This window comes from Pantherophis guttatus, chromosome 1 (genome assembly GCF_059756535.1).
Source record: "Pantherophis guttatus breed Tessera chromosome 1, ASM5975653v1, whole genome shotgun sequence".
NCBI classification, from domain to species: domain Eukaryota; kingdom Metazoa; phylum Chordata; class Lepidosauria; order Squamata; family Colubridae; genus Pantherophis; species Pantherophis guttatus.
In genome coordinates this window covers 143,239,387-143,256,589 of record NC_142063.1, presented here as the reverse complement: position 1 = coordinate 143,256,589, position 17,203 = coordinate 143,239,387, and the positions used below count along the sequence as shown (strand labels likewise).

The 17,203-nt window shown below is 38.1% G+C and overlaps 1 long non-coding RNA gene across 1 annotated transcript; it reads left to right on the top strand.

Annotated features, from left to right (window-relative positions):
* The first annotated feature begins 548 nt into the window (after positions 1-548).
* LOC117670215 (uncharacterized) lies at positions 549-16,391 on the top strand. Its single transcript, XR_015731122.1, has 4 exons — positions 549-1,239; positions 2,657-12,063; positions 13,678-13,770; positions 15,937-16,391. It is a non-coding gene; the product is annotated as an uncharacterized LOC117670215 (long non-coding RNA).
* Positions 16,392-17,203: the final 812 nt, after the last annotated feature.

Genomic DNA, 17,203 nt, shown 5'->3' with positions numbered 1-17,203 from the left:
CTAGTGAGCATTCAAAATTAACTTGTGAGTCAATGATCATCTAGTTGAAGGTCATGTGCTTTGACCACAAAAAGACCTTTACTGGCTGCCTTCTCAAGTGCCACTGAATTGGGGATGCTAGAGATTTCATATTGTGGCTGTGATGGAGGGGGGCCTCAATGGGCCTTATCTCTTTTACAATCTACTAGAACAAATGAGCCTCACAAGCAGTTTACACTAAACTGTTTTTATTTACATAAAATAAAACAAGGTCTATTCAAAAAGAATATTAGATGTCATTCTCTTTCTTAAGAGTCCTGTCAGCTCTCTGGTGTAATCGCTCTATGCGATTGGAGTTCGGGCTTTTCTTCCTCAGAAGGAAGAGGCTTTAGTGACTTCAGCTCTGCCCCTGATCCCAAAGAGAAAGTCTGCTGGCAAGCATCTCCTTTTATACTGTCACAGTGGCAGTTAGGGGAGGGCATAGAAAAGCCTGGGAGATTCAAAGCCAGGAGCTTCTCTCTGATTGGCTTATTTAATTGTCTAAGCCAAAAGCCATTAATAGGCACAGCAACTGTGAGGGAATTTTTCTCTCACAGTGGCACAACGGTTAAAGCTGCCACCAATTTAAGCCTACTCTTAATCAGAAATAATCTCACAAGGACCCTTCCTTACTGGAGCAGAAAAATTGCTATACATGCTGCAATGAACTCCCAAAGAAAAATGAAGAATATTGAATGAGTGAGTGAATAAGTGAGTGATGAATGAATAAAAGCTCTTCTACTGAACCAGGCCCCTAGCAGGGGTGAAATCCAGCAGGTTCTGACAGGTTCTGGAGAACCGGTAGTGGAATTTTTGAGCAGTTCAGAGAACCAGTAGCGGAAATTTTGACTGGTTTGGAGAACCGGAAAATACCACCACTGGCTGGCCCCAAAGGGGGGTGGGAATGGAGATTTTGCAATATCCTTCCCCCTGGAGTGGGGAGGGAATGGAGATTTTGCAGTATCCTTCCCCTGCCATGCCCACCAAGCCACACCACGCCCAAGCCATGCCCACAGTACCAGTAGTTAAAAAATTTGGATGTCACCACTGGCCCCTAGCTCTATTCAAAAATAACAAAATTCAGCTGAATTTCTAACATTAGTCATTTAAAATAATAGAAGTGGAGTTGGCTGTGAAAAGAAGAGAAAACTTAATGTGAAGAATGTTGTTAACGTCTCACAGTTTACTCAAAGGAAGCCTGCAAGGACCCTGCAGGACCTGGTGAGTGACAAGGTGGTGGTAATGGTTGAAGCCCCACCTTTTTTCTTTTTCTTTACATGTGGGGTTTTGTTGCACGATAGAGATTCCCATCTTGACTTTTTTTGAGATACTCCCTCTCCATGGATAACCCTGTACCCCATGTGACATTATACTTGCAACAAAGGGAAGGGTGGTCTTTTAATGTTTTATGGTAGCTATTTGCTCTGTATCTCTCCTTTGGCACCCCCTCCCCCTAGAATGCGCAGCTCTAGCTACAAGCAAGATAAAATTTTACATTTTCATTCTTATAGCTATCACATTTTGTACTATCAATTCATTCTCTATTTAATAATAGACTGGCCAGATTAGAAAAGTCTGATCTTAAGATCCCTAATGCCCAAAGTAATTTTTCCTTTAACTTCCCTATTGTTTCTCTATTGCCCCTTAGTTATGACAACTATTGCTAATGCACACAGACCTACACTTAGCTCTTATTGTTAATAAAATGGATAGGGGAGGCTACCGCTTTGTCTGCTTTAAGCAGGGCCAGTCTCAAAGTGCACAGATGGTAAATGCCAGCTCTGCCTTCAAAAAGCGACAGGCTGCCAGTCAATAAGGAGACAGCAGGCACAGCAACACAATCAATCCATTGCTTTCAAAGACATCCAGACACTCTGACTTCAGTGGAAGCCTGTTATTAAATGAAGTAGGCCTTAACTTAAAAAGAGAAAAAGATTTTTCTCTCCACAAAATGCCTGCTACACTTTGTTTCCTTGATGATTCTTGGCAACATGCACTAATTTGATTTATTAGAAAGGCTGAAAAGCACAGACTCAAACCCTCATAACTCTCCTTCATCATTCAAGAACTCTCAAGCATAGTATTTATGATGCAATGATGAAAATTAACATTGAAAGGGGGGAAAAAGTGTGCACCATTTTGCCTTGTGACATGTATTTCTGGCTTGCTGCTAAGTTAAAAAGCCTCATAACTGCAGTCCAACTTTTGTATTCCTGAGAAGACTGGCTGGTTTTAGAGAAATAGTCTAAAAAAGAATTAATAAGCCATGCTCACCAACATTATTAACAATTATGCCACCTTCCCCAGTTTGGCCATCTTTGTATATACCAGAACAATAACTACGCAAGGAATTGGTGATGTTGTCCCAACACACCAGATAGGATACCAAAATAGATAAGATTACATTGATCATGTCTTGGAGAAAGAGTTGTCACAGCATAGGACAAGTACACACAACAACACAAAGAAGAGGCCAGGCCATTTCGATTTTGTTGCATTGCAATTTAGAACTTGAAACTAATTGATCTTTCCTGTTCTTGGAATTTAAGATTGTTTTGAAAATGATTTTATGCTATGATTTGGATTTCGGGTGATTTCCATTATTTAAATATTATATGCATGATTTTTTTTTTTGCAGTATGAATTTGATTTCACAGTCTAGTGAAATGTGTAGAAGACATGATTAATTAAGCAATAAAGAAAAGCCATAAATAAGGTAAAGCCCACTCTGGAAAAATACCTGAGGTAGGCAACAACTTTAAAATTAACAATTCCTTGTAATAGTTATGCAATTAATCATTAGGAAATATGTTCATTAATTAACTACCGATTTTAACACCAGATGTGCTATTTTTTGGGAAAAAAACTTTTAATTAAAATATATTATAGCCATCACAAATAAGAAAATAAGACACTGCTATTACATACATTATAATCCATACCTATATATGTGTGAATGTGCATATGTGTGCAATTTTTCTCAAGATTCATTTAGCCTATACATACACAAATATACTCCTATTGCTAGGCCAAATTACTGTTGAGGAAAAAAATCAAGATTTCCTTGTAAATATAAAAAATGAATAACAATTTATAATCAGGGTGTCTACCGCTACTGTCTCTCTAGAATGATCATCAATCTTTCTGGGGGAAAAAAAAGATCACTGAGATCTTTTCTTCCAGGCAATTTATTTGTAAATTTGTCAATGTTGTAATAAGAACAGCAATGCCAAAAGAGAAGCATCCCACACATTCTTACTGCAGAATAAGAATTTTGGGGGCTGAAAGCCATATTATATTTTTCTACTCTGCATGAAATGTACACAGAGATGGCTGATGACATAGGGGTGTGTGGGGGGGGGATGTGTGTGTTTGGGCTTAGAGACCATATTGATGCTTTTAAGTCTCGTTGAAGTAGCATTGGTATCTTAAGCATTATAGAGACTTCAGACATCCATTCTACTCTTTAAATCCCTTCAAATAGACAAAAGAAGGTTTGGAGAAATCAGAGATTTTGAGGGCTGCAATGGATTTCCTAAGCATTGGCAAAGCTTAGGGCAGCCATTTGATTCACTCAAGTCCCCCTCCCTCATGCAAAACGGAACTCAAATGTTAGTCCCATTTACTCTGGTGAACTCCAGGGACACTAATAGGTTGCTGGCAAGATCATATGAGGCCGTCAATGCACAAGTTAGTTGGTCTGCTTTACTGCAATTTGGAATCTATTTTCCGTCCTCTACTTGCTGTTTATTTTGTATTCCTTTCTCCAAATAAAGATATTACTAAATATCGTATATTCACAGATAGTGAACTCTTCTGATTTTGCGCTGTCAATTTTCCCGGAATTTTTTCCAGTCTTTCTAGGCTTCTCAATTAATATAATCTTGAACAATACATATACATAAGGAAAATACAAGGGGCATGGTAATGGATGCTGTAAATGCAAATTACAATCAATTTCTACTGTATAGCTTTATTCCATTATTTCAAACGTTAAGTGCAATTACAGGTATGAATATAAAGAGAAGCATCCTCCCTTGTGCCAGCCAGCTCTCTGCTGACGATCAGCGGCATTTTTCCACAAAAATCAAAATAATATTGTCTTTTATACTTCCTTTATAAAAGGTCACACAAAAAAGGAAAATAATATAAGTTTATAGTTATACTTTAGCTCTTCAAGTTGTTTTTCATGTTGCAATTTCCTAAATATCTGTCATAGGTATCAGGGGATTTTTAATCTAAAAAAAGTTGTCTCTTGGTCTGAAGTAAAATGATACCTACAGGATAAGAATAGATAATGTACTACCCAGCCAGTCTTTTTAACTTATATTGCCCAGAATCCTTTGCCATTGATCATGCTGGAGTGTCCAAAACATCAAGGTCAAGTTTACTCCTACCATAAGGCAAGATAAATTGCCTCAAATGAATTCATCTTGTAGTTGTTGGGAATGACATCATATGGACCTCAATCTCTTTCTTCAGCTGTGGATAGGAAAGCACTTGTTAGGGAAGAATAGAAAAAAACCTCAGTTGATTTTGTCTCTTTGATTTCAGTCCTTCAGCAGTAATAATGATTTAAAAAAAGAACATGCGGAAGACTAAAAGAAAACAGGAATACTATTAATTACTTTAAATACATTGTTAATCTCATTTCGAGTAAGTCCAAGCATACTGAACTTCTATGAGCACAGCAGTATTATTGTATCCCTCAGCTTCTCATATTAAATAACACGTCACCTTTTCCATATAGATGCTATTTAGCCCAGACTTTTAGTAAACCAGCAGTCCTCCTTGTTGCTACACTTCTTATTATGAATCCCAATTCAAACTTTTTTTTTTTTTTTTGGCCATTGTTCAATGACCAATTCAGGTGCTTCTTTAATCTAGGATGACATGATTAATGCTTGTAACAAAAGGACATTGTTTTATTTAATCCACAGGGAATTGCTTTACTTAATGCAAAATGAAGCATGCAATTTTTTTTAAAAATTGTTTATATTCCTTTCCTGCCCAGCCCTCAATATATTGCTCTGTAACTGAAGATGTAAAGGAATGGAGCAGAAAGAGTAAGCACTTAGTAACTTTGCTTGGAATAGTATTTAGTCAGGAATACAAAACATCCCATGTGGTTCATCAGCATTCTTGGTGGCAGGATTGAAAAGACCTTCCTACCACCACATATAATAGCAGGAGGTTGCTGACATCATTATATCTAATCTTCTCTAGATCAGTGGTGGGTTGCTACCAGTTCGCCCCGGATTGGGTGAACCACTAGCGGCAACGGCGGGAGGCTCCACCCACCCGCCCAGATGCTTCTGCGCATTGCATGTGCATGCGTGCCCACGAGCGAACCTGTAGCGACGGGTTTTGAAACCCGCCCCTGATCTAGATGTGGCAAACTTCAATCTACTTGGAAGTAGATTGCAATTTTCCTCTTTCCCCTCTATCCTTTCCTCCTCCCATTCTCACTGACTTCCCTCTTAAAAGAGAGCAAGCTACTGCAACACACCTGCAAGTTGATTTGATTTGATTTGGCTCATTCTCAAGAAAACATTTCTAAGCTTGCAGCCCACCCAGTGTGAGGACCAGCTGTCTATCAGGTAAGAGGGCAAGAATAAATGACATCATCCTCCCCTATAATGTTGGGAAAGCAATATCTATTTAGGTATTTTTGCTCTGCATCTAAAGTTGTGTTTTTCCCTCTCTGCTGTACGATCAGGCCATCAGGTAAGTAAGAAAGGCTATCAGGTTCCAAAGCAGTTCTTCCAAATTATCTTCAAGTATAGCTACATTGATGATTTCATGGATAGAAGATTACTTGAGAATACCAGACCTAAAGGTAGACTGGGAAGTAAAGCAAAAATAAATCAGAAATCAAAGGATAATTGTTTTCATCCTGTTGCAAAACCCCCGAAAGCAGGGGTGTCAAACTCGCAGTGTCACATTGTCATCACGTGACATTTTGTGACTTTTTCCCCTTTGCTAAACTAGGGGTGGACGTGGCCAGCACATGACACATCCGGCCCGCGGGCCGTGAGTTTGACACCCTTGCCTTAAAGGAAATTCACATGAACTCACCAGGGGTCAAGTTTGGCTTTTAACAAGAATTTGTTTTAAATGTTTAACATTTTATCTCTTAATTATTACAAATCAATAGCTGTGTTGTTTTGAGTTTGTGTGCTTCTCGTTTACTTTTTCCTATTCTAATCTTTTTTATTATCAGTACATTGCTGATTTCTGCGTGTTTCAGTAAAAATTAAAAAAGAAAGAAAATGAAACAGTAGGAGGACAGAACACTCCTTATTTCTTTTTCTAATTTTCCACTCAAAAGCTGACACCCTCAAACTGCTTTCCTAAGAGAACCTGAAATTTAGGAAGAACAATTTTGAAGTATGAATTTTGAAATTTGGCCCTTTTCTTCATATGAGCTAGCAGTATGTTGATGCTGATTTTAGTCCTTAAAGTGTGAAAAGAAATTATGCGCAACAGCTCTTTCAATTGAAAAGTTTTGAGCGAGAGTTGAATTTCCAATATTGTAATGAGAACAGAAATACTGGACTCTTATCCATCAGATATACTACCGGTATATCACCTCCCCATCAAATGGGTTCTGCTGACATTGGTTAGCAATGTCAATCAGCATAAAGATTGCAACTGTGTTTGTTTTAGTTTATTTAATCTATTACCTGTTATATTCTGCTGAGGTTGTAAACTGAGACTACCCTGTTTTCCCCAAAATAAGACATCCTCTAATAATAAGCCCAATCGGGCTTTTGAGCGCCTGGCAATAAAGGCCAAGAGCTTATTTCAGGGATCAAAAAAATATAAGACAGGGTCTTATTTTCGAGAAAACACAGTTTTGAGAATAAACTAAAACTGCCAGTACTGAAAAGCCTTTCCAAATATAGGCTGAACATACACCAATAACAATGCTGCACAAATGAACAGGATCAAAGTTATAAACTTGGTTCAAGCAGAAATCATAGGTTCCACTTGGTGGGGACACCCATTTTGCAGTTCAGGATTCTGCTTTAGATTATTTTCTAGGACTTGAAAGTTTTAAAAGGGATGTCAGCGACCTAATGCCACACTCACTATTTCAAATTCAAAGACAAACATAACATGCCAAAATGTATATGGATGACCCGCTTACAACCTGCTTACAATCAAACATACCTTTTCCTGGGGCAGCTGCAGCTGCAGTGCATAATGCCAGGAAAAGAGGCAGCTACTTTCAGAAGTTGCAGTGAGTATTACATTTGTTACAGGGGTGGGTTCTACTTACCTTAACTACCGGTTTGCAACGGGGCTGTGTGCGCACATGCTTGCTTCGCTCATGCGTGCACGCATTCTTCTGCGCATGAACAGAAGCATTTTGATGACGTCGGGCGGAGCTTCCCACCGGTTCTATAGAACCGGGGCAACCCACCACTGATTTGTTACCCTGCACACTCTGAACTACCTTTTGCCTTCCAATCTGAAGCACTGCACAGCCTTATCCTTAGGTTTTGAGTTGAGGTATAAATGAAAATAGATGTTTTAAGCCTCCATAATAACATACTTTTCTCTTGTTTCCTATGTACTGCAACAAAATTATTTGTTGGTTTGCTACTGAATTCTGATGGTACAGTTAGGGGATGAGGAGGATTCTGGGATTGCAGAATAAGAGGCAGCCAAATATAGGCCATGGCCTGTGAGCTTCTTCTTAGACCCCAGGTTTTGGCTTGAGCAACCAAAGCCTGAGGCCTTTGGGCTCTAGAAACTCTCCTTTAGTTTTGTGTTTTTTGAAGAGTTCTTATTGTATAGATACAGAAAAGGAAAATCCCATTGGCTCTTTTCCTTAATAACTGAGTCAACCATGGATTGACGGTAATGTGAATTCTAAATCAAAGTTAATGAGTTCAGCCAATTAGTACAAAGACAGGTCTAAATCCTTAAAAAGTTTAGTTTCTTTAAGGTCTGCGTTATATTTTATTCCTCTGGTCAATTGTTCTTGTGTTGTGCTACATGAACTGATCTTTTCAACTTCTATGTTCTAGACAAGGGTCTGCAGAGGCATCAAAAGGTTTTCTAGACATTCCAACTTTACAGTTATTTCGGTGTTCAAGAGTGAAAAGAGGACAGTAACTGATGGAGAAAGTATAGTTTTCTTGAAAATGTCCACAGTAGGGTTATCCTGATATTGTCATTGCAAAGGGGAAAAAATAAATAAATGGTAGGAATAAAAAGGATAAAATTGACAGTCTCCTTGTGGCAGTTCAGTTTGTGGGCTAAAAATATGGCTTCTGGATGACTATCAGGTAATCTAGGATTGGATGGTGCCACAAAAGATGAGTCAGTAGACTGGGAGAGGGATGACTGGATTATTAGTGCAGGGCAAAGAGGTCCGAATGCCATCTGGACTCACTGGAAGAAATTTTTTAAAAAATACTTCTAAAAATAGGAAAAGAGATTATTAAAGGAGACAGTCATTTAAAGTATGATAGATGGTTAAAACGCAATATCACTTTCATCTGGAACAAAGGCTATCATATTGCATATACTCTTCAGATACAGTTTTAAGGTATTTTGGTAGCAATCCATCAAATACAACTCAAAGGTTGTAAGTGTTGTTCGGTACATTTGTTTCTTTGTCCTTGTTCAAGAACTTCCACTCCCAAATCTCCAGCTCGATTCTAACAACATATGGCATTTCATTTCTGAATTCTGTGAATGTCAGAAAATATACCGTGTCATCAGCATATGGTGGCAGCTTTGGATGAAGTCTGAGCTATGTGAATCTCCCCAGTCAATAGAAGTGACTCATTGCCTGAGATAATTTATTGTGCCATCTCAGGTCATTCAGTGCAGCGAACACTGAAAATGCAAAATAAGATAAATATAACATGAGTATGTCAGAGAGAAAGATTGATGGGAGGCATAGGACATGTCTTAATGGAGCAGCAAAAAGACCATCATCTGGCAGACAGTACCTTAGGGAAAAAGATAAACTTAATGGCAAACAGACGTGTAGCAACATGGAAAAAGATGTGTTGTGCTGTTTCCCCAGCCCAGAAAATTAGGCCAGAAGAACCACGTACAAAGTAGATTTCAGTAATAATAGTGATAGGTCTGATGTTAATGGGGCACAGAAGAGAGCCTTCCCAATGAAAAGCAGGAGTTATTTTAAAAGCAAGATGTCAGTGCTGAGAAGATTGTCTATAATCATGCCTTCTGAAAGTTTCTCCTTTCTTAATCTTATTATTGGGGATCAAATAGTACAGTATTATTGCAGGCAAGAACACAGGCCTGAATTCTAGCATAACAAATAGATTGTAAAGACTAATCTGAAGCTCAAATAAAACAGGGAAGCATGGAGGGAGGGAGGGAAAAAGAAAGAGAGAGAGAGAAAGAGAAAGAAAGAAAGAAAGAAAGAAAGAAAGAAAGAAAGAAAGAAAGAAAGAAAGAAAGAAAGAAATTTTGAATGAGAAGGCAAGTAGGACTGTATTTGTATCTGTAAATGTGCTGCAGGTAATGATATTTTATCCCACAAGGGAGTAAATAGAAAGAGGATTTATCTTTAGTTTGTATAGTAGCCAGCACTGTTCAGAGTGTAAGTCTGAACAGGAGCTCTGTTTCATATTGGTTAGGGATCATGTGGGGCTATGAAAATTTGTGTTGAGCTTTTTGCCAAGTATGCAATGCAGAATTTATGTATATTACTGTCTTGCTCTGGAACATAGCTTGTTTCACTCAGAGAACATTACTCTGGGTTTCTTCAACCTGTTTTTCCTTCTAACCAAGAAAAGGTTACACATTCCTATCCAGTCAGATTCATTTTCCAGATTCAGGATATGATACTAACTAAAGGCAAAGCTAAAAAAAAGTAGAGTGGGTAAATTTTCCTTAAATCACATCTAGATCCTAGTGACTAGACAGACATGTCCATTTTAGATGAGGACACATCATTTGGTTTTCAGTAATCTTTTAAATATAGCTGGTTATTTTTTCTAGTACTGCTGTATAATCAACATATCCTCTGCCATTTTGCAGTAGAACAAGTATCAAAATATTACCATTCATTAATTTGTTAATAGACATGTAATATGTATTTCAGTCATCACCATTCATTTAATGAATAAAATTATTACACAGTTCAGGCAAATTCCCATTTTCTCTCCCAATCACTCTTTCCCTCTTTTTATATGATATGGATATACTCATAACAAACATTGCAATTATGTCTGCTTTTTGAATCTCACGAAAGATCTAAATGCAATGCTTTAAAAGCCTGATAGTTACACATTTGTTCCAGGTTCCAGGTATCTTTTTCTCCATTAAGACAAATTGTGGGAAAATTCAAAAGTACCAAACAAAGCAGCACCTGTGGCATTAATTACTGAACAATTGAACATTCAGCAATCTCATGGCTTTTGACTCCACTGTTTTACAGAAATAAAATATTTAGAACAATCACCAGATCTGCAAATTGAGAAGACTGCTTTAGAGCCTGTAAATTGGGAAAAAAAAAAAAAAAAGCAGATGTTACATGCATGGCTCTGTTCCCCTGCCTTCATTTCAATATTCACTTCCCTATTTTTTAATGTTTTATATTATTTTCCTTAGCAATTATGGCTAAAATATTTATGAACCTCAGGACAACTAATTTGTCAAATTTATGGTTCACCAGACTGAGACCCAGAGTAATAATACTGAAAAAATAAGAGATTTCATTTAACATTTCCTGGCTTTATACAACTCGTAGCACTTTCTTGCCTTATGGCTAATCAATATGATGTAATTTAGTACTTTACTTTTCTCTGAAGAGAATAACATTGAGCTGGCAAACTGCAGCCTTTGCTTTTCATGGAGATTCTCTGCAACCCATTTCTCCCCAACACACACACACACACACACACACACACACACACACACACACCACACACCCCATAGGCAGAAAGGAGGACAAGTGGCGAAATCTGTGTCACCACAGAATGACATCATGAATTTCTCCCCTTATGTATTTGTGTGTGTGCGCATAGTAATATAACTGCAAAAGGGCAGAATGCGTGTTACAACATGAATTTCACTAACATTATGGTTAGGCCATTCCCAAACAACTAAGCCAATATTTAGCAGATTTCAACAGCACCGTTTGACCTCTTTTGGGAGATGGGTTTAACAGTGGTGATATTATTTCCATTTTTCCATCTGCTCCCATCTCCAGAATGAAACCCTGGCCCACAGAGCAGACAATTTTTCACTCTGGGTGGGTTTAAAGAATGAAAATGGGAGCAATTTTCCCCTGAGGGATCTCCTGCTCTTACCCCAACTAACACCCCCCCCCCAAAAAAATAGCCATGTCTGGTGAAGTGATAACATCAACAGATGGCCCTTGATGTCAAACCCCTCAACATCTGGAATAACCGTTTTTCAAAATGTTTCCATTCTGTTTATCAGAATGAAAGCTTTTTCTTAAACATAAAAAGGTACTTGCTAATCCAGATTGATTCGGTATTTTAAAAAAGGCTTCCTCAGAAATCCACTGAAGAAAACAATTGCAACCTCATTCTCTTTCCTGAGTGCCGCCTTCTCCTATCTGCACTGAAATCACTAAATTCAACTTTGAGTTTCCAAGAACCTCTCAAGCTTGGATGCCAGATCTGCTTGCCCAAGTGGAGCAACATATATCGCCATTATTAATCACATTAAGACAGTAAAACAGGTGCCATTTGAAAACAAAAAAAGCAAAGAAATCAGCATGAGTGTTTCGTGCAAATAGCCCTGTTGTACCCCAGCCTTCAAGAACAATTGTTCCTGATTACGGAGCCAGTGTCACTAGGCAACAGTGCATCTGATTTGAACATTGCCATCTTGTGCAGGAAAGGGTAGATTGGTTCAGGTGAGAAGATGCATCTTATCTGTCAAATGACCCATGTTGCTATTTTAAGTAAAGATTGCTACTAATTATACCTCAAGGCAAGATCTATATGAGATTTTATTGTTTTTCCAGGTCAATGTTATAATGCATAACTAGAAACATGGGACACTGCCAGTAGAAAACAGGTATGGTCTTCCCTGGTCATTTCCTAAAACATCTGAATGCTGATGTTGCAGGAGATGAATTATATTGACTGTTCTACCAATGATATCCCATCCCCATCTTTTGGCCATTCGGGAATGGAAGGCTGCATGTTTGAGATCTAATATGAGCCCAGAAATAGCAATTCATGAAAAAAACGAATATCTAAATCAAATATAGATAGAATATCTATCAAGCCATGCCTTTAGAGCAGGGGTGTCAAACCCAAGGCTTTGGGGCTGGATCCAGCCCATAGGATGCTTAGATCTGGCCTGGGGGCTGCCCTGGAAACAACAAAGAACCAGTCCATGGTAACTCTGCCAGCAAAAATAGAGCTCGAGAGGGCCGCTGGCAGCCCTCCCAAACTCCATTTTTGCTGGTAGAATGTTGCAGGAACTCGGGAGCCCATTTTCACTGGCAGAGCACTCAGGTCACCACAGGTGCCCCCGACAAGAGTGACGTCGAGCTGGCCATGCCCCCTTGGCCACATCCCCCTGTCCCCTCCCCCCAAGGTCAAACACAACCCTGATGCAGCCCTCAATGAATTCGAGTTTGACACCCCTGCTTTAGAGTGTTTTCTTACTTGAAAACAGCTTTGAATAATTGGAATTGGTCGGTATAAATCTACTGCTGACTGTACATGGAAGAGTGAAAGTCAACAAGTTTTGGACAACTATTGAGTGTAGAAGACTAAGGAGACAGACTTGAAGAAGAAATACAAGAGCAATTATGAAAATACCAACTTAATCATAAAAGAGAAGGGGTGAAAAGGAAGCCCAAGATTGCCCTGCCTTGATTCTTTTCTGCACAAGAGGAGAAAGTGAAAGAAACTGTCAGATTTTCAAGATTCTGTTATTATAACCTCCAAATACAGAATTCCAGTAGTCTTTGTAGAAACATGTTTGTTGACTTGGCCTACCTCAAAGGGCTGACGATGAGGATGGCTCTAATATTTGAAGTGCTATGTACGGATCTTGAAGTTGTAGAACACATCCTGATGAAAGGATACCAAATTTTCCATATTGTAAGGAAGATACATTTTTCTTTGGTTTTGTCCTACTGCATTCACACATTGCTGTAATCAGAAATTAGGAAGATGCAAGAAAGATATCTATTTATATAATGAGTCCTTAAAAATGCTGTTTGTTGTGATTGTTCTACAAAGGACACCAGAGTCAGAAATAGACTTTTCTACCTCTACTTTCCTGAAACTTCTATAACGACTACCGGAATTCCAGACAATCTACATCAAATACAATCCATGATAATAGAGCACCAGAAAATCATAGGCATGCTTAACTCTCCAAACTACACTTCTCCTTATCAAGATACATGCTATTTACAAATTCCATGTGATGTAGTGGCTTTTGTATGTGAATAAAGCAATGGCTCATCATCAACAGCAAGGTTCACTGTGTCCAACATGATTGTAATGCTGCTAGAACTATTACCAATTGTGAATTTATTTCAAAAGTAGGTAATTCAATAATCATAGTTGAGTCCTGAACACTTTAGTTTATCCTGTAGGGACAAATGAGGCAACCCACTAGTGTTTGTGTGATTGTGTCTCCTTCTATTTTGTATGTGTGCTGTCCAAGGAACAAAATCCAAGCTGCATTCAAGCAGAGGCTAGAAGCAGAATCCCCTTTTGTGGATTGAAGATTGACAATAGTGGATCATCAGTAATTAAGGTAACTAAATCCCCTATAGTTACTAGTAGAAGCATTTATCTCCCCAAACCATGCTCAGAGCTGTCTTGTCAATTTGTGCATATTTTTTCCTCTAAATATGGATTTTCACTGGGCATTGTCTGCACATCACACTTGTATTGATTTTATAGCAGACGGCACAGATGCTATGGCTTCCCTAAAAAAAAGCTAGAAAATACAACTAGATGAGCATATTGAACATTTTTTTTTTACTAAAGTTCTTTACCTTCCCATCCAGTATAACATTTCCCAGGTTCCCTGGGGACAACCAAGTCCCTGGAGACATGTAATGACTAGTATTCAGTCTGGTTAAGATTGTGGTGTATATATTCCAAGAGTTCCATCAAAGTTTTCCATCCTAATAGAAGTGCTTATCAATCTATTATTGTCCCGATGGTGGGTTAAATTGCCCTGATGGACAGGAATGATGTAATGGACTCAGAATGAAAGGTGTTTTGTTTCTGTCTGCCAAAATCATGCTCAGATATAAGGTCTCTCTTATTTTTGAACCTTTTTGAAACTGTTGTTTATCAGGAAAACGCACCTCGTTTTGAATAACCAGGCTGTTTCAAAATAGGCAATGTGATCTGGGGGGGGGAACACTTCCAACTGACCCTTTTTTGAAAAGGATCACATACCTTTTGATTTACTAGAGGGATAGAGAGAGGGGGGAGGGGGAGGAGAAGAAGAGAAAGGAAGAAAGGAAAGAAGGAAGGAAGGAAGGAAGGAAGGAAAGAGAGAGAGAGGAAGGAAGGAAGGAAGGAAGGAAGGAAGGAAGGAAGGAAGGAAGGAAGGAAGGTCTTTACATGGCAACCAGGAGATCAGATGAATATTTTACTGCTTCCTTTTTGTTAATTGTATGAATTTAGTTTTGTGCAGCAATGAAAAACAAATTGTTTTGGAGAAATTTCCTTTTCCTATTACCTCAGCTCTATATCCCCTCTGTTTTGGCAATTTAATATTGCAAAGACTAAAATTAGTCTCCAGTCATATATAAATGTCTGTTGCCAGATGTCCATAGTAAGAGTCATTTCTTGGAACAGCTTTCACCAGCTGCTTTTTTTACAGTCATGACTTCTGCTGATTACATACTTTCTCACTATTTTACACTGGGATTTTTTCAAACATTAAAATGTCCCTTGAATTAATAAATACCCAAACTAGCTTGCCTATGATTTTATCTCCCTGTTCTTTACTTGCAAGTTCCTTTCTTGGAGCTCATAGCTATTGGTTAAACGCAGCAGTGATATTATCAGTTTACTTAATAGTTCTGAAATGACTTCATTAAAAATCAGCAGGAGAATGTGTAGTCCTGATGCAGATTTTAATTACTGAGTTCAGTTAAGGCAATATAAGGTTATAGATGAGATACATTTCACATATTATTTGTAGGTAAGAGATCAAACATCCCCAAAATTTGGAGATACAATTTTCCAATAATTATTGCCATTCATTCATGTTTGAAGGTAGACATCTGAACCTTAAATATACAGTTATGGATAGATGTTCAGGTTAGCATTCTTGGGTGCAAGATTTTGAGCATATATTGTTCCAGCTACTAAAAGCACAATCTGTTATGTTTTGCAGCTTTTATAAATGGATAAATCATTGCTGTGAATTCCACCGAGTCTGTATTTTATTTGTTCTGCTGTCCCTTTGTAGACTAACTTTCTTTGTCAGAAAACATAGCCAATAATATTTAAAAGGAGGGGGAATGCCCATGCCAATTTTTTGGCATTGTTAACCAATATATTGCATCAAAAGAAAATCAAGTGAGCCAGCAATCTTTAGGCAACACATAACAAGAAGCAGAAAGGAGCAAGGAGTTCTTAAAATGACAGCTCTACATGTATAATGCAGCTTTTCAGCTATCTAAGGCAGAGGCATCTGAACTTTTTGGTACAGCAATCCTATTTTTATTTGGGAGAAAGACTACCTTCCCTTCCAATTATATAAACTAGAAAATAATAAATAGCAATAATACTTGCAATTAATTTCAGTTCACTTAGTGTGTTGGGTGAATTTGTCAAATTTATTTTTAGATGAAATGAATGGAATTAATTAGAATTCAATTCATTTAAAAATAAACACAATACATAAATATATATTTAATGCAAATGTAATTTAACATTAAAAACTGAAATACAGTAAACAGAATTTCATGTGAAGAGAGAAGAGGAAGGCATTCAAAGGGGAAAAACATTTGAGCTGAACCACAAAATAAGATGACAGCTAGAAGATGACTATGAAATTTACAACAGACAACAATTCATGAAAGCAGCTGAGGCCAAAAGCAGCATGAAAACATACTGGAAGTAACTGAAAGGGGGGGGCGCCCTGAGTCCTTCGGGAGAAGGGCGGTATAGAAATAAAATTATTATTATTATTATTATTATTATTATTATTATTATTATTATTATTATTATTAATTGGTTAATCTTTAGTGAGATTCACAGCCTTTGAGGCTGGTTAATAGCTCAGCAGCTCGAGTCCTAACCAAGGACCTAGGAACTGTTAAGGTATTGTCGGAGGATGTAAGCTGTTCCGAGTAAGGTGGTTTTTTGTAGAGTCAAAATGTTCAAGTCCGGCAAATTTAGAATTTCTAAATAGCGGGGTAGCCCTTTGGGTATTGCTCCGAGGGCTCCAATTACAATCGGGACAACACACGATTTCTTTTTCCACAGTCGCTCAACTTCAATTTGTAAGTCCCGGTACTTTGTGATTTTTTCTTGCTGCTTATCTTCAATTCATGCATCACCAGGTATTGCAATGTCAATGAACCATACTTTTTTCTTTTCAACTATTGTTATGTCAGGTGTGTTGTGGACCAAGTGCCTGTCAGTCTGAATCCTAAAGTCCCACAAGATCTTGAGTTTCTCATTCTCTAAAACTTTCTCAACCTGATGTTCCCAGTGGTTTTTGCTGTACTCAAATCCAAACTTCTGGCACAATTTCCAGTGAATGATTTTAGCAACACGGTCATGGCGTTGTAGGTAGTCAGTTTGTGAAATTTTGCTGCACCCACTGATCAGGTGGTCGACTGTCTCTTCTTTTTCATTGCAGAGGCGGCATTTGCTGTTGGTGGTAACATGTTGAATTTTTGCCTTCATACAGTTTGTGGCTAGGGCTTGTTCTTGAGCTGCCAAAATAAAGCTTTCTGTTTCTTTTTTCAGTACTCCTGATCTTAACCAGTTCCAAGTTAGTTTCTGGTCAGCTTTGCCTTCAATACTTTTCAAGTATTGGCCATGCAGAGCTTTGTGTTTCCAATTTTCAGCTCGCTGCTCAATTACTTCTTTCTTATATTCTGCTTTTGTTTTAGTTGTCTTTAAAAGGCCTCCTTTATTTACTTCCTTAATCATTGGTTCTTCACTTTTCTGGATGTAACCATTCAAGCTGCATTTTTCTTCTTCCACAG